At 34.2% G+C, this 19,004-nt stretch overlaps 1 protein-coding gene across 2 annotated transcripts in view; it reads left to right on the top strand.

The window, feature by feature from the left end:
• The window catches only part of NOVA1 (NOVA alternative splicing regulator 1), a 161,873-nt gene that overhangs the window by 141,214 nt on the left and 1,655 nt on the right, over positions 1 to 19,004 (top strand). The gene's annotated exons all lie outside the window — the stretch shown is intronic.

The following is a 19,004-nucleotide window of genomic DNA, read 5'->3' as shown; positions in this document are numbered from 1 at the left end:
TCTTCAGCTGAAATGCTTCATTTTATGTCTAAACTCTAAGCAGAATTAACCTATACTCACTCCATAGACTAACTGTAGACATATTTTTCTGGTTCTCAGGTTAATACATTATTTTTATTATATTTCTCTTGTTCTTTGACCACATTTTCCCAATATTTTGCAGTATCCGAGCTCAGCACTTTTGTTTGCATTGTGTCCTTAAAATATATATTTTTTTTTTAGTTACGATAAATATTTTTAAATAACAGTTTTAAAAAATCTTATATGCAAATAAATTTGGGTTTTTTACTCTTTCTTATTGTCTGTTTCAATTTTTCCCATTTGGACAACTATGTAGGTAATTATTTGTGTTCATACTCCTTTATATTGATTTACTTGTTTCCTTTCTTCTCCTCTCTCCCACCACACAGCAATTTTAGCGTTCACTGTTTATTGTTCTTTTCCTAAGTGTAGAGGAAATGTTGCCATGACCTTTCATGAGACATGGAGAAAGATGTAGCTTCTCACTGCTAAGTCTCTGAATATTACTGGCATATCATTCATAGGATGTCATGAATGGTCTGCCAGTTGCAGTCCTGTAAGTAAAAACATGGTTCCATGTTCGTGTATCTTGTTTTGATTTCGTGCTTGAAAAGTATTAGAATCTGTTAGCTTCCTAATTCATCCCCTCTTCAAAAAGATGCACTTTCTCAGTGTAATGGACAGCATTACTGTTCCTTTTCTATTTAAATGGATAAATATCTTAAATAGATCAATTTCTTATGTTTTGAACTCTACCTGGTTGTTAGATCTTTCGGTTTTCTCCCCACAGATACAAATCAGGAGGGGAAAAAAAAAGAAAAAAAAAAAACCTATAAAACTAAAGCTTGAAATAAATACAAGAAAACAAAGGGACAAGGACAAACTAGTTTCTTTTTTTTGTGTAAGAAAACAGCTTTTAACAAGGCATTACATGGTCACCCCTGCTGTGCATTTATGAAGACTTAGCCTATCACTGGTTTCAATCCTTAGTTTAGTTATTGGTTTTAAAACTTGATAAAGGAAGTGAATAACAGTAGAATTTTGGAAACATACTAAGATGATTTAGAAAACATATAAATTTTACTGTACTGTGACTTTAATGAAACCTGCTTTTGATCTCATTAATTTATTTTTAAATCAATGTTACCTCTGTGAACACGCTGAGATTTGGGAGAAAAGTTATCATTACTTTTTCCTGTACACTTATTATTTGTGTGTGGTTTATTCACTTTAAGATATTTTGGAGTGAATGTGTAAAAAGATAATGCTTTTTGGATTGAAATGATTTTGCTTTAGACTCACATGGATATATTATTCAAGTTGTTTAACTCTTAAACAAAATGTTGCACTGTAATTAAAGTTCTTGTTCTTTCATTTAAGGATATTTGTAGATATGATAGGTAGGTTTTGGCATTTGTCCATGTCCTTGCACTGAGAAAAGGTCCTATCTGCTTATGAAAAAGGATCATTAAACCCATAAATGTTGGAGAATACATATTCTTCTCTGTCAAAATACAGTAAAGGTCTTCAAATGCCCTGTGCAAAGAGGTGGTTAATTTTTTCATTTTCTTTGTTCCAACTATTTTAAGCATACTTCTTTTATCAATACAAAATGAAAATAAATAGCATGTTATAAAGTGCCAGATATTTCCATGTTCAAGTTCTATCCCATGTAAGCTAGAGTGAAAGTTGGTAGCACGTAACTCCGTGATCGAACCAAGATTATCTTTGACTTTGAGTCCTTAATACTCAGGTCTGGTGACATACTGTTTCGTTCAGAACTAGTATTGGGAGAAAAAGCCAACCATATTCTAAGGTATACAGGCAAAGAGTCAGTGCACTCTGCTCTGTGAACAACCCAGAGAAAACAGAGGATCAGAGCAATTTCCAGAATGCAAATCTGGATGACTTTATTGCTCTTTTCTGCTGCATGCTGTATCAGTCACAGAAAGGTTAGACTCTTAAGTTTTCAACTATTCAGAATTTAATTTAGCAGCTCTTAGGGAGTTCAGAGTTTATGTATGTGATCAAGAGTTGTATGAGAATGTGGAAAGAAACACTGAGGTTACAGAGCTTACTGTCACAGGACAGATCCTGTACGGCACAGACTATAAGGTACAAAAGGCAATACCATATTTTTCTGACATGTCAGAGCTAAGTTGGGTAAGGCATCGTTAGGCCTAGCCCTAGAAGATCCTGCTTTGGGCATATGATAGTTAATATTTTCTTTGTGCCATCTGAAACTTTATCATTATCCCAAACTGTTTGTAGGAATAGTGCAACAACGCACTGCACTTTCCTGCAGGCTGTATGCTAGATACATCACCTGCCTTTTGCATGATTTGAGAATTCATCAGATGGTGAGAAGTCATAGATACATGTGAGACAAACACACCAATTAAAATAGGCATCTGCCTGATTTGAGTGAAAAAGGAGTGTTCTTTGTATACAAGTCATAGAAAGAAGCTGGTTGACTTATTGGACTATAGGGAATAAGAGGTGGGAGATTTTTCCTTTTCCAGAGAAAGGTACATCTGTTGAGATCTTTGCCTGTAGCATAGTATCCCAGACTTAAGACCTGCAGTCAAAACAATATGTAACTGCATCCTATTCAGAAGCAGTATTTTCTGGTAGTTTTGTGCCTGTTGTTATTTTCATGCTTGTTGGTTTTGGGGTGGGGGTTGGTGTTCCCCTCCCCGGCTTCTGAAAATAAATTAGACTCTCTACAAGTAATAACAGTCATTCAGAGGCATAGTTTGCAAATAGTGGATCAGTGGGAGGATGGTGGCCATAGAATCTAATGAGCATCCTTAGAAATGCTCAGGGGCTGAATCCACTGGTCTGTTACCTCCCAGTGACTTACATTTGAATCATAGAATCATTTGTGTTGGAAAAGACCTTTAAGATCATCCAGTCCAACCATTAACCTAACACTACCAAGTCCACCACTAAACCAATTAAGGGTAGAGTAGCAATTTCATGTTTCCTGGCTTGTGGCTGGATTATTTATAATGAAAGTAAAAACTAGGAATCATTAAGGTTGGAAAGGATCTCTAAGATCATCAGTCCAACCATCAACCCAACACCACCATGCCCACTAAACCATGACTCAAAGTGCCACATCTACCTGTTTTTTTCATAGAATCATAGAATCATTTAGGTTGGAAAAGGCCTTCAAGATCATCCAGTCCAACCATTAACCTAACATTACCAAGTCTACTCTAAGCGAATCAAGGGTAGACTGGACTAAACCATGTCCCAAAGTGCCACGTCTACCCATTTTTTGAACGCTTCCAGGGATGATGACTCCACCACCTCTCTGGGCAGCCTGTTCCAATGCTTGACTACCCTTTCCGTGAAGAAATTTTTGCTAATATCCAATCTAAACCTCCCCTCGCGCAGCTTGAGCCCATTTTCTCTTGTCCTATCACTAACTACATGGGAGAAGAGCCCAACACCCACCTCACTACAACCTCCTTTCAGGTAGTTGTAGAGAGCGATAAGGTCTCCCCTCAGCCTCCTCTTCTCCAGACTAAACAACCCCAGTTCCCTCAGCTGCTCCTCAGAAGACCTGTGCTCCAGACCCTTCACCAGCCTTGTTGCCCTTCTCTGGACACGCTCCAGCACCTCAATGTCTTTCTTGTATTGAGGGGCCCAAAACTGGACACAGTATTCAAGTTTGCAGTTTGTAGCCTTGAAGAGGATTTGTCTGGGGGTACAGAGTGACTCCTGGCTGTTTGGGCTTCCATTTCCCCCTGCTTCTCAAATGGCATCTTAGCAAATGCAGCCTTAGAGATCAGAGTCTTTCTGGACTCTTCCCCCCGCCCACCCCTCTGCTACATGCACATTATTCAGCAATAATAAAGTTCTACAACACAAATTATTCATTCAGTAGAACTTGGCATTTGTGATTTGCATGGGGTTAGAGAAGTATGTTTTAAATTTCTATTTCTTTAAAGTTTCTGAAAGCCTGCGATTGAGCAGTTCTGCTGCAGTGTAAATTCTTTCATGTTTCTAGTAACTTAATATATGATATCCATGCTTCTCAGCTTTTTATGATATAGTTTTATTGTTTACTTAACCAAAACATAAATGCAGGAAGAATATTTCGATCTTTATTCTCTTAATAGTAATTGTAATAATTGTGACAATAAATTAACAGCTGCCCCCTACCCATAAGATACTGAAATGCAGTCTCCATGTAAGCTCTTTTAAAATGTTACTGCTTTATGGAATAAAATTGGTTTATGAAATAGATTAAACTGTGATTAACGATGTTCTTTACTGAAGAGTACTGAAGCAAAATACAGTTCCTCCATATCTTCTGTGGACCAGTGCTCATGTATAACTAAGTGATGCACAAAAGAAGAAATCAAGACAAAAGACAAGCAGATCCTTGCAGAATATTTATTGACCATAATATATTTAAAATGTTTAGTAATATAACTGCATAAATACTGCTCAGAACCAGCATTATCACATTCAGTTTTAGAAACAAGGAAATAACAGCTGTTTGTTACAGACTTTTCACAGGTTATATTTCACCTGTATTTGCGCATTTAAGAGGCTGTTTTGGATAAATTCCTGCTTTAATTATGTCAAAAGTAATTAGATAATTAGTGCTACACTTTACATTAGTATTTACAGTAGAGACTGATTGACTGTACACAATGTGTATGTGTACGCTGAGAGCTGTCTTCATGCAATTTCTAAGTAAATTGTAAGTTATGCCTACCTTGCATTAATAGGAACATGTGTGAATGAGGATAATAAAAGGAGATTACAGCTTCGAGGGGATGAAAGTTATGTTTTGAAATCTGAATTTAAGAATTTAATTTAGAAATTAATAATGCCAATAATTTGTGTATGTTTTATTATAAAAATACTTTTGAATATAAGGATACTTTTCTGCTAGGTTTATTTTTATTAAGGAGTCTAGTTACAAAACATGAGCTGTAGAATGCCTTAACTACAAATGTTACTATTACAGCAGATATTTCATAGGTGTAATTATATTCCATAGCTATGTACTATTCAGTACTTGTTATTCAAACCAAAATGGAATTACTTAAATATAATATGATAATGATAAGAAGTTAACTGAATACATGGCTTGTGAAATACAAAATTTTTATTATACTACTAATTGTCATACTGTTTACACTACTAATACAGAAAGCCTTTCTCTTTGACCTATCTGAATTTTATTTTCATGGTAAGAAAAATCAATAAAAGTGAAAGAAAAAAGTATAAACTTGTCAATTTGAATGTTAGAGGACTCAGCAAAATTAGCATTTTTTAACATCACCAAGAACATCTTGTCACTTCAAAATTAATAAAAAAATATTTTATTTGAAATATAACTTATTTTACTGCTGAAATAGTAAAATAAAACTCATTGTTTCATAGTAATATTAATAAAAATATAATTCTGATTGTTTGCAGTTTTATGTAAACTTTCTGAGATTATAATAATTTATAATGCATTTTTTGAGCTCTGTCTAAAAAGAGTCTTTATTGTAATAAGGTTCAAACAGGGACAAATGTGTTATGAAATCAAAACTGGTTAGTAAGTCTGTCGATTTCTTCACCTTTGCCTCATTTTGAGACAGCTCTCTTATTTTTTCATTTTTATTTTTGTATTTGTCAGTATCTTTTCTCTGAAAATAAAAATAAATTTTAATCAGTGGAAGCTGAAGAATATATGTATAGTGTGCATAGGATCTGAGATCAGGGCAAGAGTTAGATGCAGATTCTTTTTTAGTATATCTTTAAAAAGAGAGATTTAAATCCAGATTATGAGGATGGTAACCCCAAATTTATTCTTGGAAAAGTATTTTTCCAAGTTAATGCACACACAGAATTACACATATGTAATACAGGTATAAAATGTATGATGTATATGTGTAAATACAGCCACATACAACTTTTGTGCCCCACTGCCTTAGTTTGCATAAAGAGTCTTTTTTTTTCCCATGTGAACATTTATATCAGCTGATTATCTAGCCATAATTATTAACATTTGCAAGTTATCTATATTCAAGTATTGCCTGTGCCTAGCTTTCGTAATGTTTAATTAAATCTTAAAAGTTGCTATTTTTTTGTTGTTGTTGCTTTTTTATAGTTTTCCTTAATGAACTTTGGCTCCACAGATTCACATTGTATGAGAACAACCCAGAGTACAGATGTATGGAGTCAATATGGTTTGCAAATATGTGGTTTAATAATAAATATATACAATTTTCCCCACTGAGCTAAATTTGGTATGATCTAAGTCCAGGATCTTCACGTTTAACAAGGACGATGCAATTGTACCTTCAATTTTCTCTTGTAATTATAGCTTTTTTTGATAAGCTAGGTTGACTTTCATAACTGGCCTGTATTGGCACCTATCAATCTTGCACCTATCAGTCTTTTTGTTTCTGTTTACTCAAATAGTTGCTAATTTCTGTCATTGCCTCCACTTATTCCAGTGTTTTTTTTCTCTTTGAGTGATAGTTACTATTCCCTTGTAGCTATCTTGGTTAAAAATGTGTAACTACAAGTTTACAAAAGGGTAAAACAGAAAGTAAGATATACATGAAAATTAAACGTATACATATAAATTGACTTTGGTGAACATTAAGTTCTAAGCCAGCCACTTAACTCAGTTGTAGTTATTGATATATTTCCTGAGACCAGCAGCTTGATATTACCTTGTTCTGTTCTCTGATCCTTGTCGGAGACGTAACATCAGGCTCTGAGAGGAAGGTTTTGAAATGGCCTGTCAGAAGACTCTCTTAGCATTAGAGGGCTATGGAGTCCTGTAGAAGTGCTTATTAGGTTTGACGACATCCACCCATTAGTGAAACTACATCCTTTTTCTAATAAAAATTTCTGGTAATTACTGGTTTTTATGACCTAGAGAGATATGGTTATTTAGATGTTTTATCTTTAACTATTCTTTACTTCCTTTCTCATTTGAAAACAATTCTCAAATGACGTCTATGAGATAGCCTCCCTGAGAATTTCATTGAGTAGTTCTTGCTATACAAAATTGGTTTTTAATAGTTAAGCAACTGTCAATACAGAAAGGATCAAGCCTCTGCTGCTGGTCATCTTTTGCAAAGGCAGGGGTGCAAAGTAGCCATAGCCCTTGATACCATTAATCTAAATAGTCGATCTAGATAGACCAGATGTGTTCTGCATAAGCCAAATTTCTTGCTATTTTTCACCATTCTTACAGTGAAAAACACCGTGAAGCTATACAGAACAATCTGTAGGTCAGAATGTGAATAAACATGCTCTTTTCACTGAGCTGAGACATTAATAGGGTAACCACAAGGATTTTAAATCACGTGTCTCCCCTTCCTTCTTTTGCTGAGAAGAATCGAGAACAGAATAATCACCCCAAGACTTTAATTACAAATACTGTAGGAGGGGATGTTAGGGTTTGTTATTATTTTATTTTATGGCCATAGAAACTCAAAGGTGTTAATTTAGACACAGTACATTCATCTTCTATCATCTTTATTGGTTATTGTTTGCCACGTTCATTACTGTTATAAATGTAGCAAATAATTTATCATTCCACCATGTTTACTTTATGCATATTGGTTGATGATATTATAAGCTTTATGTCTCATTTTACCTTACAATTTTGTGATCTACGAGTATAGTGCATGTGTAAAACTGGTGCCAGGTTAGGTCAAGATACACCATTAAAGATGTCCTGTTCTGTCTTTTCTTATGCCTATATATGTAACTAAATATAGACGGGATATAAAATACACCTCTCAGTTAAAAGATATATTACTTAAATTACTTACTATTGCTAAGAGCAGAAATTTGTTTTCAAAGAAAGGTTGGAGAATCTCTTGAAATAATTCTGTAACAGAGTGGAGTTTTTTTTTATTCCATGATGTGGTAATGTGGAGAGTTTTCATTTGGTTTTGTGCATAAACACACTCGTGTCTGACATGATTGCAGCTGTGAGATTCTAAGACACGATGAGCTCTGGCAGGGGGAAGGGATAGCTCCATTCATTGTGCCTGTATAAAGTAGGAATATGTGCATGTCTTCCATATGGACTCATTTGCTTTTGTTTTTCCTTATTGTTTTTAGAATCAGCTGAATTGCGAACAGATGATTTAAAAAGGCACTGCTGAATAAGTAGCTTCTGTACTCTCTAACTGAGCTGGAGCTGTTGGCTAGATACTAAATGCAATAGGACTGTTTCTCCTTAAAAGTAACCAAGTATTATGGAGTCACATATAGAAGTATATATGTAAGGTACAGAAGTGTCTCTATATATAAAAATATAAAATTATATATAGTAGTGATATATTCAGGTGGTTTGGAATTTACTTCATGTATTTACATTTCTCTAAGCTTTTGCATCAAATCTTACGTCAGGGGGAATGGTAAGAAGGACTTTCCTTGGGTTTTTTTTTTGTTAGTTTGTTTCATTTTTTTATTGTGTGGCTATCTAGATGTTGTGAGTGTTTAAAATCTTCCTCCTTTTAAAAACTGTTTGGCTCTACCATCTTATTATGTGTTTATAGCTGAAGGAAAACTGATGTTCACTAAATCAAGTAAAGAACTCATGTGAAAATTTGTATTTATATTGCTCTTAGGAAAACATTTTGTCTTTACGGTTTAGTGCCTAGACCTGACAAGGTACCTTCCACTCTTCTTTTTCATGTTAGAGTAGTTTACATAATGGACTTTGATGAGAAGGAGTAAGTTTTTACACAGAGTAATTATATCCCTGATCAGTGATTCACAAATTCTTCATTACAATATTATTAAGGAGACGTTCAAGAAAAAGGACATGGGCATGCAGCCGTAATTCAAAATTGGCAAAGAATATCATCGATAGTATTTTCTTAAATGAATGCTTGAATTTAGGATTTTTTAAATCCTCTAAATAAATGGTTTGGCTTTTGGGTTTGCTGAACGTGCAAGCATGCTTTTTGGATTAAGATGCCTAAGTAAGCATCTAGAAGTCTAAATATGCATTTTTAAAAATTATCATTGATGTCCTGTTTCAAAGAAAATAATATTTCTAGAGTCCTGAGAAGTCCTGGAAAGGAAAGTACATTTTTTCCATTGCTGGCTGTCTCCTTCTGTCCATAAATTCAGTTCTTTTGAAAAAAATGTCCTGCTCAATCAAAAATCCAGTTCTAGATGTCAAACACTATACCAGTAATAGTTTTCCATGCCAGTGAGCCACTTCATGTACTGAGAGATCAAGAGCACCAACCAGTGCTTGTCAATAGAAGTGTGGATTGTTCCATGAGTCATCTGTGTCTAAATTTATACCTACCGTATTATAGATAGTAATATAGAGATACTAATATCCTCTGTATGTAACGGTTAAAAAAAAGTATCGATATTATCTGAGTACAGTAAAGGAAAAGTGAACTTAGATAAACGCTGAAGGATGTACAGGTGTAATTATATAGGTGTTTTATTGTGCAGGGCAGAAATTTAAGCATTTGATAAATAATAGAAGTTTTAGGTACTAAAAATAGTATAAAACTCTCCTTTTTCTAAACAACAAGTAAATCTAATGTGGTGTCCAGTAAAATACTGATGAGATTGAGGTGGGTTGGTGATACCAAACTTGTTTGGTATTTTAACAGCATTGACTGGCTGAACCTTTCTCATTTGACGTCCCACAAAAAGATCTCAAGGAGCTTTGAGCAAAAAGGAAAGTGACTTTTTTTAATGGTCTTTACAAATTCTTCTTTTCCATACCATAGAACTAAAATGGTTCTGCTGGATCACCTTATTTCCACAGCTCTGTATACAGGGGCCACCTGCAGATGGTGTGGGGTTGAGAATTTAAATTTTGTTCTGAATTGCCAAATGACGGCTTAATAAGTGTGTATAAATCTTGTAGAAATCAACTGTGGCAAAGATAATCTGAAAACAAATTAGAAGTGCTAGTGTCCTTTTGTCCTATCAGTCCTATAGATAGACAGATTAATTTTAAAATGTAGTTTTCAGAGATTGATTTTCAGCATTCTTACCTGGAATGCTGAAATTCAATTTTTATTTTAAATTTGGATTTAAATCCTAAATTAATTTGGATGAAGTTTAGTATGCTGTTAGGATAATGCTGTAATCTGGCCAGCAATGTTAGGGGATGAATATCTCAGTGTATTTCTAACCCTTTTTAAGCTTTTCCATGCTTTCAAGTTCTAGCCAGCTTCAATGAAAAGTGTCTTTGACACAGTAACGGCAAGTCCCTTTGCACATTTCTGTTGGCTGTCCTTTCCTCTGAATTTAATTAGGTGACATATCTACATCATACCATTTTCTGCATTGATTTTTTTTTTTTTAGAAGCACATCATTATGTATTTTAGCCACATTTATCAAAGTTTATACTGAAAATTGGGCACTGTTGAGTAGCTGTGAGGTTTTGTAATGTTAACATTGAATATTAATCTTGAAAATTTCTACTCCAGTCAAAGGCATATTTAAGAGCACTCTTAGGCTTCTCTTGGACTTGCAGATCCACAGCCATAAAAAAAAATTGGAAGCCTCAGTCTCCTTGAAGTCCATGGAAAATGGGTTCCTAAGTGGCTGTGCTTATAGGCCATCCAAGATTTGCTATTAATGTCTTATCAGATCTCCTGTATCTTTCAGCCATATGATTTTTCCCAGTAATTGCTTTCATCAAGTACAAGATTTCTAGTTAAAATATAGCATAACACTCAGAACAAGTTTATGGCTGATCTGCTACTGGGGAGTACATGTAAAGCTAACGGATGCAGCCTTTTAAGGATTCTCTTGAGAAGTGCAGAAATGTCCTAGTCATTTATTTACTTATCTTTTGTCTGAAGAATTTTCAGAAAAGCAACCAATGCAATGTCTCTTCAGACAATGAGTTAATAGCCCTGAGCAAAGAAAGTAACATCTATAGGTTTTGTGACTGGGAAAGCATAAAAAAAAAAAAAACAACCCACCACCTTTGCCCCAATTTCTGTCAGGAAGATCATTTCACTTTGGAATCTGGAGTGTTTTTTATGAGTTTATAAGTTAGATCCTCTCTAATGCAAAACAGTGGGAGTTTTCTTGATACTATCAGTGAGGCGTATTGGGTTTTAAAGTAATGTACATTATCTACTTTTCTGTAGATTATTTTGTATTGAGAAGTGTCTTTTCAGCAATTCCAATAATGAAATTACATTATAATTACATGGTGTCTTTCAGTCAGAAGCATCCCAAATTACTATACTCAATCATACTGTAAATATTCATGCTTTTGTGAAACCCATCTTTGACTCTGTGGAATGTTGGTAGGTATTCATAGAACACCATGCAACAAATTAGATGAGGAAAAGAAAAAAGGGAGATTTTAGATGGGGGAGGGGGAACTATTGTGAATTTAGCTAGAGAATAAGGTTAACATTCTGCTGTCACTGAAAACGTCATTCAGACTTTACTAGCCAGAGCAGTTAGTATTCCTGCTTTCTGTCTTCTTAAAGGATATTTTGTCTGAACAATGGCACAGTCAATATAGATGTCTAATTTTCTATGTATACCACATACTCTGCAATTGATTGAAAATCTATGATTTTTTGCTCTTGTATAATTCAGTATGTAACCAGCTCATTTTTTTCTTTTTTAATTATAAAAAAGTGAAAAGTATAAATGAAGCTACTCAAAATACATTACACTTCTCTGTAAAAGTAATTTGAAACTCATGAAACATTAATGCATAAAATATGGAAAGTTGTTTTTATGCTACACAGAAAAAAATTAGAAAAGTTTCTTCTCTATGTTATTAAAACTATGTATCATAGAGAATTCATGGAGAATTTTCTTTCTTCCATTCCCACACTGAGTAATATTTTCACAAAGGATACTCATAAAACTACTCATAGATTTTTGTGTGTGCATATGTGTGTGTAAATTTTTAATAATACTTTGTTCAGAACTAGATAAGCTCATAAAATTAACCACCTGTATAACCAACATCATTTTAATAATTATTCTCTCCATACACAACTTACATGTGTACACATTTAGTAAAAACTGCATTTAAGAGAAGGAGCCTTTCTGTTTGTGAGTTGGAGCCTTTCTATTTGTGAGTTAGAGCCTACATGCACTCTGGTGACAGAATGGCAACTAAAGCAGAGACCAGAGAATTTTTTTGTTTGTTTGTTTAAACATAACTTGCTAATTCCTTGCTGTGAGAAGTTGAGTTGCAAATTACATCTTTAGTTAAAAGCGTGAAAGAAAAATCTTAATGTTCATACTTGCAAGTGGCCAGAAGCGTAATTAGGTGGTAACTAAAAGAAGTGGGAGGTACTTTTTTCAGACCCTTAAAGAGTCAAGGTTTAATATAAAATACTAGTTGAAAAATGGTCTAGATTTAAGCCAAAGCAGCAATTTGTGCAAAAAAAACTCCTTACCTATTCTTTCCTCTAGTAAATCTTTCTCCAGGTTGGTTCCAAGGTGCTAAGCCTCATGATTTCAGATGTAAATTACTCCCAACCATTTAAGCTGAAGTTAGGTTTTGATTGCATGACAATTTTTAAGACTAAAATGAAATAATGCCCTTGAGAAATGCAGCTTCAGCTGAGAGGAGGTCTGAGAACTGGAACAAAATGAACACTTGTGATAAACAGTAGAGTGGGAATTGGCCCAAACTCCTGCTGCAATGTACTGGCAGACAGAAATAAATGTTTTAGAATATCTGTTTGCACTGTCATTTTAATTTATTATATTTGTAATAATGTAGTATGATTTTAACTTGAGAAAGACGTCTTACTTGCAATATTTTTTTTTTCAGTGAGTTAGTTTAACTTTGAATTGACTTGAAAGAAACAGTAGTTATGAGAGCAGAAATACCACAAAGAAGCAACCTAGAGAAATAGCAAAACTACATTCATCTTTCAATAACTGCAGGTAAAGTATATGAAGGCAATACTGCAAGTATATGTGCTGCTTGTGATGAGAAGAAAATCTCAGGAACACAAACGTGACTAGAAAAAAAAGATGTGCATTATGTTGAGGAATAAAGTAGCAACTAATCTCTTCCTATAATCCAATTGCACTTGTTCACAGAATATTTCAGTTCTAGATATCCTTTTATAGAAAGAGAGAATTTGTATTGGCGTGACATTTACAGAATTTAAAAATAATCAGGGAAGATGAAGACTAATTTATGATCTAGGTTTATTTACATTATTTACATTATGATCTAGCTAAATTTACAAAGAACTGCTTCTCTTCTTATGGATATTTGCTTATTTTTTAAAATAAATATCAAACAGACCATTAGAAAGATGTCTGTATTCCTTCTAAGTATTTTCTCTAAAAAGAAAATGTATACTCTTGGACTGAGTAACCAGGAATTTAAGTGCACTACACCTCTGAAAAAGTAAGTTCATATTTCACCATATGTACATATGGAACCCAGTCCAGAGCTATTGATATTACTGAGACACATTCCACTAACTTCCTTGAGGGTGTATATACACAACCAGTAGAGATTTGCTGTGTAAGCCTGCTGTAGGAGGCTGAGCCTGAGTCTGACGTGAGCAAACAGCTGTCCAGACCAGCCTAGTATTTCTACCTGCTGTACACATAGGATGACTCATGACCTTTTAATAGCTTATTCTGCCTTGAACTTGTGGTTGGCATTGGGTGCGTAGCCAAGGACTTTCCAAGAGTTGCCTGATACAATGGAGCGTGGCTGTAAATTCTAAGTGCATGCAGGCGTCGTCTTGCCTGCAATGTGCTTAGTTGTCTTTCTGCTTGATTCCTGTAGACTTCCATCGTGCCTTTTGTTGACCCTGATTTTTCTCCCAGATTTTCATCATACTGCCACTTCAGTTTAAGGATGGATGTCATGGGACTACTCGCATCAATACAAACCTACTGTAGCAGTGTGTTTAGCCTGCCTCACAGAGAAATAATAGATGGCTCTTACTCTTCATTGACTACTCTCTACAGGAACTTATGCTTTCAGAATACTCTCTCATCAACTCCAAGCCTATAGTCAAATGAGCAGCTAAAATAGCATGAAACTTTCATAGGTATAGAATCCAGAGCCCAGATGGGAGTTTTAAAGAGTTTGAAGTAATTGATGAGCAATGAAGACAGAAAAAAAGGTAAAATGGAATATAGTAATTTAAGTACAGTTTTAAGGGAATAACAATGATTTGCCTTAGACTAAAATGTAGAATTGTGCCAGATTAGAATGAATTTGTCAGATTAGATGGAACCATTTTTTGGTAAAGATGTTTCTCTCTTAGGATAAGGTAAAATAACATTGCACAAATAGTTGAAAGATTTAATAGAAGGAAAAAAGAACAACTATTACAGAAGATTCGTGGCATAAGTTACAATTAAACTTGTGAAAATAAAAGAGGAAAAAGGAAAGCTGAATAACAGATACAAAAAAGCTCCTTGGTTCATTAACCTTTGTGCAGTCTCTTCAGAAACAGTTCTGTAAGGTGGAATAAGCAGGGGATGATGCAATTAAATGCTTTTACTATCAAATTGTTGGTTTTGTTTTTTCCAAGTTTTGATGTTATTTTGTGTAATCAACGAGAATTTTTGTTTTCTGGTGTAATTTAGTGCAGGCATGTTTCACGCCACCATGTGAAGCTTTACACTTAAAGCTGTGGGTTTTGGCGCCCTTACCTATGGTTACTCTAATTGGTGTAACAGCCACATCAAGTGCTAATTCTTGCTATCTAGCCAGTCAGCATGTATTTCAACCTCCCACTACTTTTTCCAGTAAATACTATGCATTAGCTGGGTCGCACAGCACCTCTTCAAAGACTGTGAGAAGTGAGAATATAAACAGAGCACATGTCATCAGAGAGAAGGAGGTGCAAGGAAGTAAGGTAATAGAAAAGTGAAGGGCTGGGAACCTTGCTATAGGTAGTTGGAGGTGTTTATATGAGAGGAGTAAGAATGAGGATTGAGGAGACAGGACATGAGGTGTTAGTGTGGGTAGCAGTGCAGGTTTGGTCGTGGTTCTGCTTCCCATGCAGATATTTTGCGTGTGTTTATATACACTCATAGCTGCTCAGTGCAGATTATCTCCTTGCAGCATAAGGGAGGGGATGAGAAATGGCATAGCATAATCACCAAAACCATCTGGCATTCCACAGTAGATGTTATTCAGCTCCCAGAACTGAGACAGGACTTGCAGTCTGGTAAATCAGAGGACTTGTAGGTGATGCTGATGGGATAGGTGAGTGCAGCATGGGGTTATGCAAGTGGGTTGTCAATAAATGAAAAAAGGTTAGGGAATTAGCTGATGCAGAGTTTAAGGGTCTAGGATTTTGCAACATGCAAGGGTGAATATGAGCCAGTAATGCTAAGTTAAAGCAGTTTGAATTGTGTCCTCTGGACATAACAGCTGAGATCCCTTGAGTACCGAACATCCTCCTCTGAAGTGCAGAGTTTCATCAAATCTCTGCTGACTTCGTTGGGAACTGAGGGCAGCAAACTGCTCTCTGGTTTGAGCCCTTTTTAAGCACCGCAGTTTCTTGGACTGTTGCACCTTTGTCAAGGCTTTTGAAGACATAATAATGTATTAGTGAAAACATACACAGTGAAACTACTTTTTTTCTTTTATTTTTGTTATAGTTTGATTTCTTTTCATGGGAGAAGTAGTATACTTGCTGAGCCTGATTTTGAGCTTGTTTATGTTAACACAAATAGCATGAGTGTGATGCCTGTGGAAGTAACTAATTTGCTTTGTGAGTAAGCAAATGTGACAATTGCAATCCTTATTTTTTTTATAAAATCTATTTGGCATGAAATAAAGGTTGAGTTCCTTTCATTTTTTTCTTCCTATAACAATTGAAAAAAATTAAATTGCATACATATTTTAAGCTTATGTTCGTAATTGCTTTAGATACTCACTCTCCTTTTTGCAGCACAAATTTCAATATAGCCAGGAGCATACACACAAACCTGGAAACCTAACCTTCCTGCACAGTCAAAGATACATTTATTGGATAGCTCAGAGCACTTATTTTGGGTAGTATTTAGGTTTCTCACTTCTGCATCCAAATCACTTTCTGAACAACTTCTCTGTAAAAGGGAAGTAAGAGCACTATTCAGTTTCCCTGACAAGGAGTTAAGTACTTAAAAAAATGGTGGTGGTGCAGGTAACAAAACCAAATAAATAAACTTTGCTTTTTCAATTTCTGTTTGTATAACTGGAGTTGAGACCAAGAATTTTGTTGTATCATTTTATACCTTGTAACTTTGTAACCTTATATATTTTAGGCTTCAACAGGAAAAAAAAATAAATAAAATTTGCATTATTTCATTTGTACTGGCACCTAGAGGGCTGTGGCCTAATGTGTTAGATACCAAATTAGTATACAACACAACCAATGTTTGCTGTAAAGAGTTGATATTCCAGTATATAAACCAGGGAAAATCAAGTGAATGCAGGAAACAGATGGAGAATTACAAGTTGGTAGCAAGACTAATATGACCGAAATGAAAAAAAAAAACCCAAAAAACCAACTAAATAGGTTTTGCTTTTTCAAGTAATTATCTCAGTTTTTAAATAAAATTTTCAATCAGTTGTCACAAAGACAGGAATGTTACAACTGAATATCTCAAAATAATGCAAATTTTGCCATTCATTTCAGGAAAAGCAGGATTTTACTTATGTTTTAAGCATAATGCATACAGATGTATTTATGTTCAGTTAAAACTCAATTTTGATTGGACTATAATGTTTTCTGTGACATCTTAGCATAAAATAGATCATGCATATTGTCTAATTTTTTAATACATGTATTTTTTTTAAAATATGTCCTATATGTTAATAGGTGAAATATTCACCCTGGCAGGGGTTGTTTTTAAAAGGATATTAGTGGTATATTCCTATACTAAAATAATTTGAGAGAGTTGTCAGTTAAAACACACAATCTGTTGTTTCTAAAATACACATTTAGAAAAGGGTATTTTTATTTATTTCAGAAGCAGACAAACATATATTAATCCAACAAATCCAAGATTTATTTTCTGAAATGCATTGTAATTTTTATGTTGTTTGTATGGCTAAGTACAAAAACATTTCTGGACAAGGTGGGAGTGGATGGGTGTGGAGGAGGAGAGCATTCTTTATCTTTCCTCTGACTAGACAGATAATTTTGTCAAACAACCAGAGCTGTTAGTCATGAAGCAAATGAACTTCTGTGATGTCACGTGAGAAAAGTAGTAGCTTCTTATTGAGAAAAATCTTTCTTCTTGCATACAGAACATTTCCTTCTTAATTTTGTGACTGAATTAAACCACTATTTTATTTTACTACACCAGTCCTTTAGAGTAATCCTAGCCATATTACAGTAACCTAGATTTTCATATGTTGCATGTGTAGCTATGATATTACATGTGCTACAATGCTGCCCTAAAATTAAATATTCTAGTTACTTCTGCAGTCACATATATGGTTATGAGAGCATATTTTCATACCTTCTTATCTTCTTAGGTTCCTCTCTTAAACTTACCTAAGCGCTTATGCCTAACTTGGTCAGAACTGTGCAAATTGGTTATGAAACCAAGCAGGATCTGGCAAATCACAGTTGTCAAAATCTCCCAAAGCAGCTGTTAGTATGTCCTAAGTCAGTGGAGTCAGTAAATTGTTTTCTATGTTATGTGGCACGAAACCATAATCATGAAAGCTGTGCCATGCAATAAAATATTTGCAGTTTTATTGAGTTTTCCTGGGTGACTTTCTTTTTATACAACTTCTCATTTTTGGAGTGTTAGTTAAAAAAACAAACCAAACCAAAACACCAACCAAAAACCCCCTTAAATATTTAACAAAAATCTGAACATGCCTTATATTGAGCAATTAGTGAATACATTTTGTATCTAGACCCCAAATACCAAATCAAATCTAAGAATGGTTTCCTTCTTTTTCTGATAGGAAAACTAAAAAAGGATACCTCAAAATCACCAAATAGTTTGAACTATATTTTAAAATGACTATGAAGTGTCCTGACTTAAAAATGAGTGTGTCTATAAATATATATAAAGAACATTTCAGTGTGTGTGTGTCTGTGTATACACAGATATGTATATAGTATATAAACATATTGAGATGTTTGTGTTTTTATAGGATTATTTAGTATATGGGTGGGGTAATTTTTTCAATACCATGCTTCTATGTTATCTTTAGAATAAGTCAACACCTAATAATTTTTTTATTTATTCCATAGAACATCTTTTGTTTTGCTGTCAGTGAACTTGAAATTCTAAAGTTAAAAATTTTATATAGGCAGTAAAACAATTCAGTGCAAAATACCATATGGTGTGTTACAATTTTTAATGTACATATAGTACAAGTGGGAAATATAAATGTTTCTTAATTTTATAGTATGCTGGATTTTTAAAGATTTGATTTTGATGCTGTCATAACAACTGGCAATATCTAAAATGGGTAAGACTAGAAAAAGCTTATTTATAGGACATGCATTTTTTACTCGTAATTAGCTTGACTTTACAATGAGGCAGTGATGTGAGAATGTTGCTTATAAAATTTTAATTGCATTTTGTATTGACTTGTTGCTGAAATTTTAGATAGCATTTTGGTGAAAGGATTGACAAATTGAAAAGTGTTACCTTTACGTATATGCTCCACAAAACCTGGATGAATGCGTATCAGTAGGCTACTAAAAATGTATTTTTGTAAGATAAAACATCGTATTAATTCAGTATCGTGAAACAGATGGTGCATTAAAACTTTGAGACGCATTTGTAAAATGTATATTGAAAACAAAAGCTATGAAAAATATGTATAAATATTGAATTTTTATATTGGGTGTCATTCTTGACTCATAGTAATAAGTTAGTAAGGAATAAATTTGTTGACATTAATGAGGTTGTATCAGTTTGAAACTTGTTTGAACAGGAGAAAAGGTAGGATTTATAGGCAAATACCCTTCATTTGAAGACATTTTGATAAACTTTTTAAGATGTACAAATGCCATATTTTATT

The sequence above is a fragment of the Pelecanus crispus genome, chromosome 6 (assembly GCF_030463565.1).
Source record: "Pelecanus crispus isolate bPelCri1 chromosome 6, bPelCri1.pri, whole genome shotgun sequence".
Classification (NCBI taxonomy): domain Eukaryota; kingdom Metazoa; phylum Chordata; class Aves; order Pelecaniformes; family Pelecanidae; genus Pelecanus; species Pelecanus crispus.
Note: the sequence above shows the minus strand (reverse complement) of the source record. Positions and strands in the feature narration are given on the sequence as shown.